Here is a 17,717-nt window from a genome sequence, read left to right on the forward strand (position 1 = left end):
AGACATTTGGCAGCTGCATCTGAGATGGTGCCTGAGACAGTGCAGGCTGGACAGGAAATCCCACCAGGCTGCTGCTGCAGTCTGAGAGGCAGGACACTGATGGTGGTTAAAACATCTATCATATTCATTGGGAGGCAGAAGCAGGTGGATCTCTGTGAGTTCGAGACCAGCATGGTCTACAAGAGCTAGTTCCAGGACAGTCTCCAAAGTCACAGAGAAACTCTGTCTCCAACCATGCACCGCCCCCCCAAACCCCGAGTAAAAAAAAAAATAGCATATTCAGGTACAGTTGCTAAGTAGACAGAAAAACAACAGTCTATGAATAGACAGAAGCACGGCACCCATCCACCAAGAGGCTCCAGAGGTATCTTTCATCCATCATCAGGGTTTCCAAGGAATTGCATCCAGAAACTCCGAAAACTCACTCCAGTTAAAGAAGAGTAAACTGATCTCGGGAAATACTGTCATTTTCCTACATTTTGTTGTTGTTGTTTTGCCTCAGTGGAGCTCAGAAACATCATCTCCGAGAATCAAAACCAGTCCCCGTAAACATCTTATGTGTGGTAACTGAAGCTCATTACCATTCCAAGTTCGTCTTCCCATCACAAATTTAGATTAAGCAGATAGCAACAATAAACTGGGGCATGAAGATCGCATTTAAAGGGTGCTGAACGGAGCACAGGACCCTTCCCTGTGGGGTGTAACTGGCTAGAAAGGGGAAGAATCTATTGTGCTCTGCAAGGAAGGAAGAGTGCTGGGATCCAGCCTTTAGAGCCCCGGGAGACTGTTTACCTGGGTATGAAGATATTGATAAGAAGCTTGCCCCACTGGGTAGCTCAAAGTAGTAACCCAAACCATTCATTTTAAAGCTAGGACTATGGTTTGGGCTTTGTTTCTGGTTTTTTTTTTTTTTGACTATTTTTTTTTCTTTTTAAGTCTTCATATTTAAGCAGAGAAATGATTTAACATAGAGATGGAAAACACATGTAAAATTACCTAAAGTGAAGCCTTGGTTTGTTTCAACCATGGCTCTTAATCACTTTGGGATTGTTGATTCTTTAGAATTCAATTAATTATTTAGTTTACCCTCTTTAAAAAGTTCACATTAAAAATTTTGCATATATCCTAGTCATTCCAAACTGCTCTAGACAGAAATGTCCCCACAGTTCTGGGTAAGTGGATGGCGGCTTTTGGGTGGCAGCCCAGATGAAAGGAGGTCCAAGCAAAAAGTTTTTTCTTTTGCCTTGTGGCTTTTATGTCTTGGTGGGGAGTACATTTGCCCTCTTCCTTCTGTGGCCCCTTGCTGTAGAATACTTGTACACTGTAAAGATTTGTCACTCAAAGTGGTTTAATAAAATGCTGATTGGCTGGTAGCCAGGCAGAAATTCTGGGCAGGACAACCAAACTAGGAGAATGATGGGAAGAAGGGTGGAGCCAGGGGAGACACAGGCCAACCACAGAGGAAACAGGATGTGTAAAAAATGAGGTAACAAGCCATGAGCCACGTGTCAAAGTGTAGGTAAGAAATATGGGTTAATTTAAATGTAAGAGTTGGGTAGTAACAAGCCTGAGCTATCAGCCGAGCATTTATAAGTCTCTGAGTTGACGGGTTATTTGGGAGCAGGCAGTCAGGGCAGGGAAGCTCCACCTACAGTCCCTGCCCACTACAGTACTGTACTGATAACCAGAATGCATCTTTTTCAGCCTTCAGTGGACTGAAGACAGTGGCTCTTCAGGAATCTGCTAGGTCTTCTAACTAGGTTGGGCCCACTGAGGCATCAGCCTTGTGGAGTGAGGGGCTACCAGGCTCTCAGCTAATCCATTGCTCTGACAGCTGTTGCTGCTGCCCATCGTAGATGGTGTAAGACAATCTAACAAACCCCTGTTTGGTGCAGATTCCTCCTAGCAGCTCTGTTCCTCTCACGTGCCCTGGCTGCAGGCTCTCATCCGAGGGGACTAATCCCATTTGTGAGGGCTCCATGCTCACAATAATCACATCCCCAAATGTTCCACTTGCTACTCCCATAGTGAGGATCACAATTTCAACATATGACACAAACATTCTGTCCATAATAGAATACATGAACCCCATGTATGGGAATCTCTGGGCTAAATATGACATAAATTCCAATAATGGACACAGCAGTTAAAACTGTTTGAACTTCATTTCTGTTTTAAAATGGAAATTAGAGCAATATTTTTGAAAGGGTTCAAAAACTATACCACTAAATAGTACTATATCAGTATCATATTATTTTTAAAAGGGAGTAATTATTTTTATAGTTGGTTACCCATATCCAATTCTTACTGAGCACTTACTGTATGTCACCTTCCTAAATTTGATTTAAATTATGTTCTCTAATTTAATCCCAGCATCAACCCTCCCTATAAATTGGGTGCCATTATTATATCCATTTTGAAAATAAGGAAACTGAGTCTCCAGGAGGTAAGCTGTCTGAAGTCACATAGTGAGATATAGTAGAGGCAGAATACAAAATGAGGACAATACACAGAAACACACACACACACACACACACACACACACACACACAAAACCTCTAACCAGAACCACATGAGATTGAAATTGACCCTACTTTGTTTTGTAGGCCTATATCAGAAGATCATAGTTTGGACAATTTATAAGGAGCAGACATTTATTTTCTACAGTTCTGGTGGTTGGAATATGAATGATCAGGGAACTGGCAAGTGTCAAGGAAAATTCTTGCTGCACCATCCCCTAGCAGAGGGCAGAAGGGCAAGAGCACAAGAGAGAGGAGACAACCAGACCAGACTCACTTTCATAACAAACCTTCTTTGACAAGAACAAGCTTGTTTCTGTTGTGACATTAATCCTTGTTAGACAAGATCCCTCATTATCTAATAACCTCTCTCTCTAAGAAAGGGTTCTATTAATCCAGACAGACTAGCATAAAACCCACTATAGAGTTCTGGTTAGCTTCAAACTCACAAATCTCTTGTCTCTTGTCTCAACTTTGCAAGTGCAACACCAAATCCTGCGTGCCTGGTGACTCCTTGAGAGCCGTCTCTCACATTGTAACTTTGGGGATGAAGTTTCTGACCTTGACGTTTGGGAGTCGCATTGAAACCAAACCTTAGTACAATCCTACCAAGCATATCTAGCTTCCAGGACAGGCTTCCACACACTATGAGGTGTTTAAAAAAAAGTGTTTTTGTATGACTGTGCTAAATGTTCACAAAGTCCTTTGTGAGGGGTGAGGATAAAGTAGCTGTTTTTACTGTTTGTTTGGATTTTATGATAATCACACTGGCGAGTTGCAGTCAGTCTTAACACAGTCACCTTTGTATTTCCCATCTTCTGGGCTTTCTGGGGTATCCATGGGGTGGTTTTCACCAAACGTTTGTGAGTGGAGATTATGTATCTCTCTCATTTAGAGGCAGTTATGTATTAGATAAGGGGTTTTGAAACCATTTTTGTGGCTGGCTACCAGTGAGACCCTGAGATATTCAGGAATATGAATGACACTTAGTTTGCCTGTGTGATTTTGCTGGACATGAAAAAGAGGAATTCCAGGTTGTCCTCTTATAACTTTAGTTCCCTGAAAGTATCTTGTTTCTTTGTTTATTCAGCCCCACTTTTCTGTTTTCTGTAAGGGTTAAGCTTGGGTCTATATCTCCTTCACTGCTGTTTTCCTCGTGACTAACATAGTGAGTGACTCATGTGTGGTATGAATGAAGCACGAATGAGGTCTCTTGGACACATGGACATGAGCAAAGCTTGGAGCCGTGCTGAGTTTTGCACAGCCATACCCTAAAAGGACATGGTGAGGAGCGGGATTGAGAACTCAGGTTGAGGACACAGCAAGCCTAGAAGTTAAAAGGAAGTAGGATGTGCTATCAAACCAACTTTTTGAAAGGGTCTAATTTACAGCTGCCCCAGGAGACTCAGCAGGAACCTTGTTAATAGCTGCCCTAGAAATGCTGTGGGATCCGCCAGTTAGGGTGTTTGGTTAGTTACTGTAACAGACACCACATAACAATGGCTTAATGGGATGGTTTAGCTCTCATGTGTAAAAGTCTAGCTAAGGCTAGGGATGTTGTAGGGAGCTTGCCTGTTGCAAATGGAACTTCCTGGAAAGAAACTGTGTCTAATGAGACTGATTGACAGAACAGAACTTCTGTGATACAAATAGAGTGGAATGTTGCAAATCCAGAGTCAAAGTATCTTCTGGCATCTTTACGCCCTCCCCCTTAAGAGACATCTGTTGCAATCCTCTGTACATGACCTGTCATCTTTTGTAACCATTAGGTAAATCCGTGGGAATGTATGAAGAGACCCCTACTTTCTACCAATCATAGAAGGCTGTCAGCATCTAAGACCTATATCAGAGTTCTCCCAATTCTTTAACTTTCTTTTCATGGTACATCCCAGAATCAGCATACATCACTTAGACCCCATCTTGTTGGAGGGAACTTGACTGAATGGCCACACCTAACTGCAAGGGAGGCTGGGATATGAGATCTGCAGATAGAGAGCCATGTGCTTCTCTGAACTTGGAAACTACCATTACTAAACAGAAGTGAGTGGGGGACAACTGGCAATCCCACCCAATGAAGAACAATACGGCTGAAGCTGAGTACCACAATTATGTCCTGTAAATGTGACTTTATTGCTTTATGTGTTTATATCTTTGTGATTGTATATACATTCCTGTGTGCAGTTGTCTACAAAGACCAAAAGAGGCCATGGGATCCCTTGGAGCTGGAGTTACAGGTGTTTGTGAGCTGCCAGAGTGTGTTCTGAGATCTAATCTGTGGTCCTCATGATAGCAGCAACAAGTGCTTTTAACCCTGAGCCATCCAGCTCTGATGCTGTTGCTGTGATTGTTAACTTGAGTCACAGGGAATGGTAGGCAAGCCCAATTATGACCCTTGATTATCCTTTTAAATTTTTTCCATTTTTTATTTGAATTAGAAACAAGATTGCTTTACATGTCCCAGTTCCTTCTTCCTCCCATCCTTCCCTAAAACCCTACCTGTCACAAACACTCCCCAGGGAGGGTGAGGCCTTCCATAGGGGATCTTCAGAGTCTGTCATATCCTTTGGGATAGGGCCTAGGCCCACCCCCATGAGTCTTGGCTCAGGGAGTATCCCTCTGTGTGGAATGGGCTCCCAAAGTCCACAACTATGCTAGGGATAAGTACTGATCTACTACAGAAGGCCCCATGATTTCTGAGGCCTCCTCACTGACACCCACGTTCCTGGGGTCTGGATCAGTCCCATGCTGGTTTCCCAGCTACCAGTCTGGGGACCAAGAGCTCCCCCTTGTTCAGGTCAGCTGTTTCTGTGGGTTTCACAAGCCTGGGGTGGACCCCTTTGCTCATCACTCCTCCTTCCCTGCAACTGGATTCCAGTTCAGTTCAGTGATTAGCTGTGGGTGTCTGCTTCTACTTCCACCGGCTGCTGGATGAGGGCTATCAGGTGTCATATAAGTCAGTCATCAATCTCATTATCAGGGGAGGGCATTTAAGGTAGCCTCTCTTCTGTTGCTTAGATTGTTAGCTGGTGTCATCTTTGTAGATCTCCAGACATTTCCCCAGTGCCTGAATTATTGTGTGTGTATGTATGTATGGTGTGGGGGCAGGTGCATGCATGCCTCCTCATGTGTGTTGGGGTGTGGTGGTTTGAATGTGTAATGTCCCTGTGCTGTCTGGTTTTGTGTGTCAGCTTGACAACAACTAGAGTCATTAAGCGAGGAAGGCTCCTCAGCTTGCATGACATCCAGCTGTAAGGCATTTTCTCAATTAGTGATCAAGGGGCTGAAGAGATGGCTCAGTGATTAAGATCACTGACTGCTCTGCCAGAGGACTTGGGTTCAATTCCAGTCCCTACATGGCAGCTAGCAATTGTTTGTGACTCCAAGATCTGGCATCCTCACACAGTCATACATGCAGGCAAAACACCAGTGCACATAAAATAAAAATAAATAATTTAAAAATCAATAAAATCCATCAATTTGTGATCAATAGGAGAGGGTCCAGCCCATGGTAGGTGGTGCCATCCCTGGCCTGGTGGTCCTGGGTTCTATAAGAAAGTATGATAAGCAAGCCATGGGAATCAAATCAGTAAGCAGCTCCATTCCATGGCCTCTGCATCAGCTCCTGCCTCCAGGTTCCTACCCTGTTTGAGTTCCTGTCCTGACTTCCTTCAATGATGAACAGCAATGCTGAAGTGTCAGCCTAATAAACCCTTTCCTCCCCTAAGACAGTCTCCCATAGGCTCATGTATTTGAACACTTCATCCCCAGTTGATGGCACTGTTTGGGGAGGTTATGGATGCTCTAGGGGGTGGATACTTGCTGGGGGAAGTATGTCACTGCAGGAAGACTTTGAGGGCTCACATTCTTGCCCCACTCCCTGGTCATTTTCTCTGCTTCCTACATGTGGACGGAAGTGTGATTAGCTGGCTTCCTGCTCATGCCACCATGTCACGCCTTCTCTGCCATGCTGGAGACTAGCCTTGTAGAAGCTAAATAAGCCAAACCCTTTCTTCTTTAAGTTGCTTCTGGTTATATTTTTTTGTTTTGTTGTTTTGTTTGTTTGTTTGTTTAATCACAGCAACAGGAAAGAAAGTAACTAGGGCAGTGGGTCAGAGGTTAACCTTGTGGAATCAGTCTCTCCACCTTTCCATGGATTCTGAGGATTGTACTCAGGCTATTGGGGCTGGCATGGCCGGTGAGTCATTTTCACTGGCCTCTGTTACTCTTGCTTCCTGGCATTCAAGCCCTGTGCAATCTTCTTCTCTTTGAGTAACAACTGAATCGAATGTTGATAGGCTATCATTTTTTAATTTGATTATTCATAATGTTCTCCTGCCTTGTTAGAAGACTCAACTATCTGTCCAGCTTGCATACTGTGATGAAGTACTCATGTTGGAGAGGCCCATATGGCAAGAAACTGATCAGTCTCCATGCAACAGCAGCAAAGAACCGAGGTCCTCAATCCAGTAAACCACATGAGTTTGGAATCAGTCAAGCCTTCAGGTCAGATCTCAACTCTGCCAATATCTTTTTTTGTCTTTAAGATTTATTTTTGTTTATTGTTTTATGTGTATGAGTATTTCCTTACATTCATGTATGTGTACCACATGTGTGCTCAGTGTCAAGAGGCAAGAAGAAGGGGTGGGATCCGCTGGAACTGGAATTACAGGTAGTTTTGATCTATCATGTGAGTGGTGGGAAGAGAACCTGGATCTTCTGAAAGAGTAGCAAATACTGGAAACCACTGGGCCATCTCTCCAGCTCCCTTGGCCAAGGTCAAGTCCATAGGAAACTCCATTTCTCCAAATTCTGGTGATTAAACAGAATCGAGCATTCCTCAGGAACCTGTGAAGCTGGTTTTCCACTACCAAAAGGAGCCATTTTCTTTTCACTGGAAGAAGGGAAAACTGGCTATGTGTGGTGCCCATTAGTGTGCGAAAGTACACCAGGCTCCCTCAGCATCACAAGTACCCAGCTCTTCCCACTTCCTCCCCTACCCTAAACTCCAATTCATGGGCTTCCTCCCCACCAGCTACTCATTCTCCTTATAACCCTGCCATTTCTTCGAGGCTCCCTCTTTTGCTGCACTCTCCATGTCTTCTTCTCACTCTCTCCCTCTATGTCCATCTCTCTACCTCTCTGCTTAGAGTCTGCTTCTCTCATGGCCAGGTCCAGTCTTCTGGTGCTGGTCAGTCTACCTCTTTCTCTTCCTGCTCCAGACTCTTCCAGATGCCTCTGGCTGTTCTCGACCTCATATCTACATTAAAAACCTTCCCCTTAACCACACCATGGAGCATTCCCATTGCCAGTTTATACAGCCAAAATCTTGATTACAGGCTTACTTAGGAAAGCCTCGTGAGCTGAGGCTACAACTTGCCTCAACTGCTAGCCTGCGATGTAATAGATGTTGGTTTAACCTGCCCACAGCTTGGTTACAGGCATGGGCAGTCATACATTTTTACATGTTTCGAACTCACGTTCTCATGATTGCACAACTGCTCTTAATCACGACCCACCTTCCCAGTTCACCGGTATTGAAGAAAGCAAATAACTTTCAAACACAGTTGAGGTTTCTAGAGGTAATTTTAAATGCTCATGTTGCATAGTCCTTCAAGACCCTATATATACTGTTTGAAAATCCTCGGAAACATTTGATTTGCTATTTAGTCTCCTATATAAGTTATAGCAGAAAACTGTTCTAGACTTGGACAGAAGGCAACCTGGTTGTAAAGCATCATGGACTATATGACCAAGGGGAATGCAGAGACAGAAGCACCTTTGGGAGCACTGGCTTCCTGACCTACGGCCAGCAGTGCCTCTGCTTTCTCGACCAGCTGTTTGTCTGTACAATGAAGAGTTTCAGTTGGGTGAACTCTGACATCACTTGACTCATAAATCTTAATAACTTCTTGATTTGACTAGTCAGGAAGATTTATGTCTAGAGTACACGTATTTAATCAACTTCTCTGACTTCTGTTGTGAATTTAGTGACTTGGGTTTCGCATTTAGCCACAGAAGTGGCCATTTGGTGTCTTTGTTCTTACATTCTAACAGGGAAAGGATCATGACTCCACTGCACTTGGCACGGGCATGTTGATGAGTGAAAACTTCTGGCCTTTGCCCCTCTTCAGCAGCACATCAGCTGTGGACATTTATTTTTTAATTTCATGTGTATGAGTATTTTCCTTGTGTGTGTATACACACTGCATATATGCCTGGTGCCGGTAGAGATCAGAAGAAAGTGTCAGATCCCTTGGAACTGGAGTTACAGGCAGTTGTGAGTCCTGTCTAGGTGGTAGGAATGGGATCCAGGACCTCTAAAGAGCCACTAACACTATTAACCACTGAACTGTCTCTCCAGCCCCGGCTGTGGACCTGAAAGAGAAGAAAATTCCATAGTCAATGATTCCCTGAGCACCTCCCACTAGCAGAATTGCCTAGAGATTTCCTCACCTGGTAGACTTCCCCCTCCATAACTACTAAAGTGTATCTTAACTGCCTGTGGGAGACACTGGGAAGATGGTTATGAAGAAGCTAGCCTGGCCTCACCCCTGAACACAATGAGCACCTATAAAGATATAACTCAAGATTCTGCATTTAAATAAGTACGGCTGACAATTTTCTGTCACATAAGAAGTTGAGAGTCACAGTTCCCAGTCCCTTCTGTAGTGTCAGGTCAAAACTCTGATGTGACTTTCTGAGTCTCCCTCTCCATTGACTGTGGCTCCTTTTCTTGGTCACTGGGTGTCTATCAAAGTACTTTCTCCTAAGGCATCACAGACCGTATGGCCACTTCCCTGGTCCAGCATGCTAGTTTCTGCTCTATTTAATGAGAGGGTCTGACTAATGGTTCTCAAGATCTTTAATCCTGACCTATTAAATTTCCCAATCAGAATTGATGGTTATATTTTATCTAGGCACGGACAGTTCTGTTGATCTCTTGGGATTCTGGGGACCTTTTTGGGGTGTGTGTATGTGATATGGCCTAGACAGACTTACCCCTTTTGTCATTTACTGGGGTTCTTCTTAAGAATCTCTAGCCAATGGTGATCGAGTAGTTTAACCTAAGGTTAGAGAGAGGGGCCCATGCCCTGGGAAATAAACAAAAACCTGGCCCTGGTAATTCCCTGAGGTTTTATGTTATTTCCAAGCTCAGAAGTGAGCTGTTTTATTCAGCTGTGAATTGATCTAGAAAACAGGACTGAGATAGCTCATGGGCAAGAAAGACTTAATTGAAAAGGGAGGCTAATGTGGGCTGGGACAAATAGTATGGGTTCAGACAAGTAACTATAAGATCTAAAGTTTTTGTTTACACTACAGAGATTCCCCTGGCTTCTGAGCTCCCTTGGGTGTTTTTTTCTTTTTTTCTTTTTTAAGCTATTGAACAAACTAGAGGCTCTCAGTGGTGCTGTTCTTGTCATATGCCATCATAGTTCTGCAGTATGGGCCATGTGTGTGGTTTCTACTCTTAGTGGTGGAGTTAATGTGTGCCAGGTGACTCTTAGCTATTAATTATCCAGTGACATTGAGTTAGATGAATTGGCTGAGAATTCCTTTAAAGAAACCAGATGTTGCTACAAGGCCATCATTCCACTTTATGAAGAAAGTGCCACTAACGTGTCAAATACGTGACTTTATATATTTAAAGTGAAGAGAAAGAAGAAATAGCTAGAAATGAAATATGTGATTTATGATTCAAATTGTAACCTCGGTTGGCATTAAAGACTATAAAAGGACTGTCCATGTAACTGCATATTGTGCTCATAGAAATTATCCTTTGATTAAGACTAATATTGCTGCCTTCTCAATGGCAGTCAATCCCAGTTGTCTTAGTTAGGGGGACATTTCAGCCAAGTGGGTTCTCCATTTTCCATTCCCAATGTAACTTGTGAGATCATAATGGATTCTCCATCCTATGCTGATTGAAATAATCAGTTTCCAAAGCTTAAACACATTAGCACACTTGGGAGATTTATTAAGACACAGGCCATCAGGCCCTTGGATTTCTGATTTAGGGGATCTTGGGGATTGGACATCATGGTTTATTTTTCAAAAGCCTCTTCTTTGAGACAAGATCTCACATAGCCCAGGCTATCCTAAAACTCACTATGTAGCAGAGGATGACTTTGAATTGATGAATTTCCTGCCTTCACCCCACAAGTGCTGGAATTACAGGCATGCTCCTCCATGGTACCTGGATTTATGTGCCTCTGGGGAGGGACAGAACCCAGAGCCTTGTACATGCTGGGCAAGTGCCCTACCAACTGAGCGATGTCCCCCTTGCCAAGTCCCTGTATTTGTGTTTCTAACAGGATCCTAATGGTGATCTTGTTCCTGGTTGGGAACAAATCTGTCTTGAACTGTTGTCTCTGGGTAATAGTTGAATTATAGTCTGAAGGCATAGTTCACGGATGGCCTTCTAAGCAGAATACCCATTTGTAGACTAAAACAGCTTATTGTTATTGCCTGAAGCTGGTTCCCTTTCTTCTGTTTTGGTGAGGAATTTTTTTTTGTATCTGGTGGCTGCTTTTAGCAGGTCTTAGTCTTAGACTCTGTGCATCTGTGCATGTGTCTTCTGTCCTTAGGGACATGGACTTCTTGAAGGATTTCGCTCACCTTTGAGTCTTCACTGTACCTCACACCCCCACCGCAGACATTAGGTCATTGTTTGCTAAACTGCAGACATTATATCATTATTTGGTAAATTGAATTTAGCTATGTTTATGTGTTTGAGTTTGTTTTAGTTTTCTAAGTCTAAAAATTAAAGCCTACAAATTCTGAATTAAATTAATCATACAGCTCATATATTATGATTGAACACACTGACTTGCCTAACTTTGAGGGTTTGGGAAAGGATAGTTTCCTTAAACGAGAGTCAGAACTTTCAAATCTAATTATGCCCACTTACATTTTATTGAGACATTTATAGAGACAGAGTTCTGTACCTCTTTATGAGTTACATTACGGTAATCTGATACATGTATACAGTGGGTAATAATCAAATCAGGGCAACAAACATTCCCTTAAACATTAATCATTTCTACATGCTAGAATTTTGTCAATTTATAATATGCCATTAATTCTTCAAGCCAATACTATGCTCCATGCTACAAGAGCAAAACAAAACAACAGAAACTGAACTAATTCCTCCTCTCTGTGTTGGCATGCCTTAAAGCACTGTTTCTCAACCTGTGGGCTACTACCCCTTTGGATCACCCTTTCCTTATTTAACACTCCTGGCTGTCTTGGAACTCTCTTTGTAGACCAGGCTGGCCTTAACTCACTGAGATCTGCCTGCTTCTGCCTCCCAAGTGCTGGGATTAAAGGTGTACACCACCACTGTCTGGCTTTCATTCATTTTTAAAAATGTGTTTCTTGGGTGCTCAGCTTTTTGAGTTCATATAGGCTGGGCATTAATTGCCATGGCCCATAGAAGTGGCTCCATTTCATCTTGACTTAAGGTCAGAGCATTCAAGCCCATTATTGCTCTTTCAAGGTTAAATCCACAGAATGTTTGACCTTAGGTGTGGTTATTGTGAGTCTTGCCTTGACAACAGGGTATCTGACCTAAAGTGTAGCTAATGGATGTCTCACCTTGACAACAGGGTATTTGGTTTAGGGCATGGTTACTTGATGTTTTGGGTATTGAGAAGGTAATTATGTTTGTTTGTTCTTTGTATCTATATACCCTTTTGATTGGGGTATATAAGAGCTTTGAATAATAAACTTGGGGACTAATCCTAGTATTCACTAGGTGCCCTCCCGACTTTATCTCTTGTCTCTCTAATTCTTTCCTCAACCCACACTCCTTCTTCCAAGCATGAACTGGACGGACCAGGACAGACAATTAATCCTGTGTCAGATGATGAGTTTGGAAATACTTTCTTTCAATCTGTAGCTTATCTCTTTTTAAAAAATGTTTATTGACTTTATGTGTGTGTTTTGCTTGCATGTATGTCTGTGGTGCACTTGAGTACCTAGTGCCCAGGGAGGCCAGAAGAGAATCCCCTAGATGGGAGTTACAGATGTTTGTAAGCCACCCTGTATGTGTGTGCTAGGAATCAAACCATGGTCCTCTGGAAGAGCATCCTGTGCTCTCAACTACTGAGCCATCTCCAGTCCACTGTAAGCTTACCTCTTAATTTCGTTATTCCTTTTGCTGTGCAGATGCTTCTCAGTTTGGCATAATCCCATTTGTCTGTTTTTACCTTTGTTTAAAAAAATCTGTGCCTTTGGGGGTCCCAGTCTGGCAACAGCGCCTTGAAGCACTTCCCCCATGTTGTCCTGTAGTAATTTCATAGTCTAAAGCTTCATGTTTATGTCTTTGATTTATTTTGAAGTGGTTTTGTGTGTGTGGAGATAACAGGGTAGTGTTTCCTGCACATTTAGTTTGGTTTTGCCAGCACAATATATTGAAGAGGCTGTCATCTCTCCTTTGGATGTTTTAGCTCTGGGGCATTGTGAGATTCTGGATGCAGCTGGGCATGGGTGGGATTGTTCCCAGGTCACAGGAGGGAGCCTCTCATGGAGAGGAGGATTGTGGGTATATAGCTTTAGTACCGAAGCTGAAGTACACACATGAGACAGTCCTCTGGTTCTGTGGGGCAAGCTTATGTGATGGGAGCAGATGCAGTCTGAAGACCACTGGGATGGAAGCTGTTCCTAATGCTGCCACGGGAGTGCTGTTGGTCCTGAGATTGGAGATACTGGTAGCTGCCATTCTTGGAGAGGTATGACACTAAGGGAAGCTTTTCCAGTTCCCAGGGCACAGCACAGGGGATGACAGCACTTTGCAGCAGTAGCTATCTACCACTTAAGGACTGAGAAGGAAACTTTTCTTACCTGTCACCGGGGAAGTAAAGATGGTGGTGAGATCCCTAGCTACCTTCCCAGCTCCCAGTGGACAGGCACGGGCGAAGCAGTGATGCTGTGATGTAGCTCCAGAACCAATGCTGTGAGCAGGACGATACCTTCTCCTGTTCTTGTGATGCAAACAAGGAGAGGATTTGGGCTTGAAGCTGTGGCACTGAAGCGGTAAGATGCTGCTGTGGGCCTGCCTTCTACCCACTGTCTTTTTTTCACAGTGTGTCGTCGTTTATCGGGAAGCTGGGGTTGATGTTAGAGTTTACTTTGCATGCATTTCGTTGACTTTATCTCCCTCCTCCCTCTCTGTATCCTTCTCAACCTCCTCTCTTCATTTCTTTTTAAGCTGGGGATTAGACTACCAGGTAGGTGTTCTACCACTGAGCTGCATTCTTAGTGTCTTCTTAAGTATTCTTGTCAATTATTCATTTGTCTTCAGTTACTTTGCAGGAAAAATCAGAACAAGGAGGATCACATTCCTACAGTCATCTTTGCTGGAGGTTTTAAACTATCACCTACTGCTAGAATCCAAACAAATGGCAAAAATGGGTTCCAATATGGAACAATGTTCCAAATGAAGAGGCCTAAAGGACCATGCTGGAACTTCAGGCCATGAACCCCAGGATAATAGAATTACCCTAGACTTTGTACTTGCCTCACAAGGGGAAAAGAAAAGAAAAGACAGTTGGTTGAGTAATATATCCTAACATGTGGGGTTAGAAGTTGTCAATACTTTTTCCAATTTTATTTTACCTGTGTGCGTGTGTGTGTGTGTGTGTGCGTGTGCGTGTGCGTGTGCGTGTGCATGTGTGTGTGTGTGTGTGTGTGTTTGCATGCACCATGAAAGTGCCTGTTGCCTGTGGATGTCAAAAGAAGGCCAGATTCCCCTGGGGTACAGGGCCCCTATTTTCGGATGCTTTGGTGTACTCTGCTAATTACTAAGCTTACTGAAGAGATGCTGCTGTGGTTTGAATGAGGATGGTCCCCATAGGCTCATATATTTGAACATGTGGTCCCCAGTTGACAGAACTGTTTGAGAAGGATGAGGAGGTGTGACATTGTTGGAGGAGGTATGGGCTTTGAGGTTTCAAAAGATTTTCTGGGCCTCCCAGTTGCAGATCAAGATGTAAGCCCTCAGCTACTGCTCCAGTGCCATGCCTACCTGCTGCTGTGCTTCTTGTCATGACAGTCATGGACTCCAACCATCTGAAACTGAGAGCCTGAAATAAACTCTTTCTTCCATAAGTTGCCTTGGTCATAGTGTCTCTTCACAGAAATAGAAAAGTAACTAAGAGATGCCTCAACTTTTTGTTTATTTCCTCTCCCTGTGAAATCTCCACAAATAGCATCAGGTCTTGGGGAGATATGTAAGAGTACAACAGATACAAGCATGGACACAGCTGGAAATGCCATTAAATTCTGCCATCAGTTCTATGAGGCATCTTTGTCTCCTTCTGATGCTTTTAACTACAAGTCAACCCTTTTTGTTGTTGTTGTTTGCTTTTTTAGTGAGACTTCTGGAATCAGATACCAGAGAGCTAGGGTCTTCACATTATATGTTAATAGCTGTCAGATGTGTTTGAATATTTTCATCCACAGGTTTTAGTTTTGAAGCATGTCAGCTTTGGGAGAGACCAGAAGATCCTCCAAGTCTAAGTGTCCTGGGCAAAGCCCTACTGATTCACATTCACCATTCATCCCTACAGATTCACACTCACCATTCATCCCTACAGATTCACACTCACCATTCGTCCCTACAGATTCACACTCACCATTCGTCCCTACTGATTCACACTCACCATTCGTCCCTACAGATTCACACTCACCATTCGTCCCTACAGATTCACACTCACCATTCTCCATACTGATTCACACTCACCATTCATCCATACTGATTCACACTTACCATTCATTCATACAGATTCACACTCTTCATTCATACAGATTCACACTCACCATTTGTCCCTACAGATTCACACTCACCATTCATCCATACTGATTCACACTCACCATTCATCCCTATAGATTCACACTCACCATTCGTCCGTACTGATTCAAACTCACCATTCATCCATACTGATTCACACTCTTCATTCATACAGATTCACACTCACCATTTGTCCCTACAGATTCACTCTCACCATTCATTTGAAAAACAAATCCAGAAATGTGGGGGTAAAATTTGGGTAGATCCCTCTCTAGGGATCTACGTCAGGGAAGGTGCTGTTATTTCTCCCCAGCTCTCTGACCCAGGAACCCATTTCAAGCCCCCTGTATCTAACTGTATAGTTTAGAATCCCTATTGACTTCTCTATTACAGGGAACCAAATCAAATGTCAGGTTTACTTTTAAGGAAGAGACACATTGCATGAAGTTTTCATGTTGGAGATGGACATGGATGTATATTATCTGTTTAATTCCAATAATCTGTTTCCCTTTCTCCCCTCTAGTAGATCTGCCTCAGAGAGAGGCAAAGGAGTGGTGATAGCCCCACAGGTTCTAGTTAAGGGGGGTTGGGACACACACAGGCTTACTCTTAGTAAATCTGAGTTGTGACTGAAGAGGTGCTCTCTCCATGAGAAACAGACTAGTGACTTTGTACCTCAAGCCCAGACTCAGCACAGACTGTTTCCTGGATGGCTTTCCTGTCAGCTGTGTGAAGTAGTATTAAGAGATGGCAGGGACTCCATCAAAGATGAAAGTGAGAAAGTCTCCAAATACAAACACAACATCAATAAGAAATATAAATGTCTGCATGTTAATAATCTCAGTTAACACCTCCACTAAAAGGTAGTCAAATAAAAGGCTGTGTATATAGATTTGGGTGATCTACATTATTTTTTTGAGACAGGATCTCCTGTGGTCCAGGATGACCTCTAGCAAGCTCACTGTGTAGCTGAGGATGACCTTGAAATCCTACTCTTCTAGCCTGTTTTCTGACTGCTGGGATGTGCACACCACAAATCCCTGCTTTTTTGTTGTGCTACAGGTTGAATCCTAAGGCCAGCTCATGTAAGGCAAGCACTCTACCAACTTAGCTACAGCCCCTACCTTTTTTGTGTGTACTTAGTTTTCCTTTCTATTGCTAGGTGAATATTCTCATTGACATCATAAATTCAAAAAAACATTGGCAAACACTATATAAATAAAATATGACTTGAAGTAGACCTATCTATTTGTATCTGATCTGTAAATCTGATTCTAAGGGATACAAAGTATCTATTAAGAATAAAATGAACAGACTTAGCTAGGCATGGTGGCACATGACTGGAAAACTACCAACTCTGGCAGAGGGTTGAAGGTTCAAGCCCAGGGTTGGGGAATGCAAATGAGTGGTAGAGCACTTCCTTAGTTGAATGGATACTGGGTTCAATCTCCAGTACTGAAAACACAAACCAAATACAATTTAAAATAACATAGTTTAGAAGCCAGTCAGGTTCTGTACTATAAGGAGCTAAGTCAAATAGTGGGTGCATTTTCTTTTCCCCCGAGACAGGATTTCCCTGTGAAAGTCTGGCTGTCCTGATACTCATTTTGTAGACCAGGCCAGCCTTGAATTCAGTGTTTTGTTTGCCTCCAAGTGCTGGGACTAAAGGTGTGCACCTCCACCTCCTGGTGTGGTGTACTTTTAAGGAAGAGGCACATTACATAAAGTTTTCATCACAGAGATGGATATGGATGTAAAGACATTTGCCTTCTTCAAGACATGGAATTTTAAAAGTAGTTCATAGAACATAAGAATAACAGTCACACAAAATAATCTTTCTATAGATTTTTAGATGCTGTCTCCAAATATGTTCAAAATGAGGATGTATTTCCCAATCTTAAGTATAAACAAGGAGGTGGATCTAATGCTTGTCTTGGGAATTGGATGGAATAGAGCTGAAGGCTAGATGTTTTCCATTGAGTTTTAGATGTTACTAACTAAGGCATGATGAGTACCTGCATGCCAGAATGGTTTAACTTTACATTTAAAGAACTCAGAAGCATGGGCATACCTCATTGGATGTTATACTATTTCAGTATATTTTTTATGTCAAAGGTGTGACTAATAAATATTTTTATTATTAATCAAACTTACATTTCTTAGTTTACAGTCTCCATCTTCATAGGGCTGAATCAACTTTCTGGAAGGTGAAAGCTGTAGATTTTCCATGTTATATTAACTAAGAACTAGATATGATTTCCATATTTTGACTTTTATATCACATAGAAACTAACTCACACTTTAGTTATTACATGTTGTATAAAAACTACCGAAGTCCATGTGTGTGGACCAAATTATGGATTAGACAGCAACCTTACTGTCGAGATTTGTTTTCGAGAATTGCTAAG

Source organism: Cricetulus griseus, chromosome 6 (genome assembly GCF_003668045.3).
Source record: "Cricetulus griseus strain 17A/GY chromosome 6, alternate assembly CriGri-PICRH-1.0, whole genome shotgun sequence".
Lineage (NCBI taxonomy): Eukaryota > Metazoa > Chordata > Mammalia > Rodentia > Cricetidae > Cricetulus > Cricetulus griseus.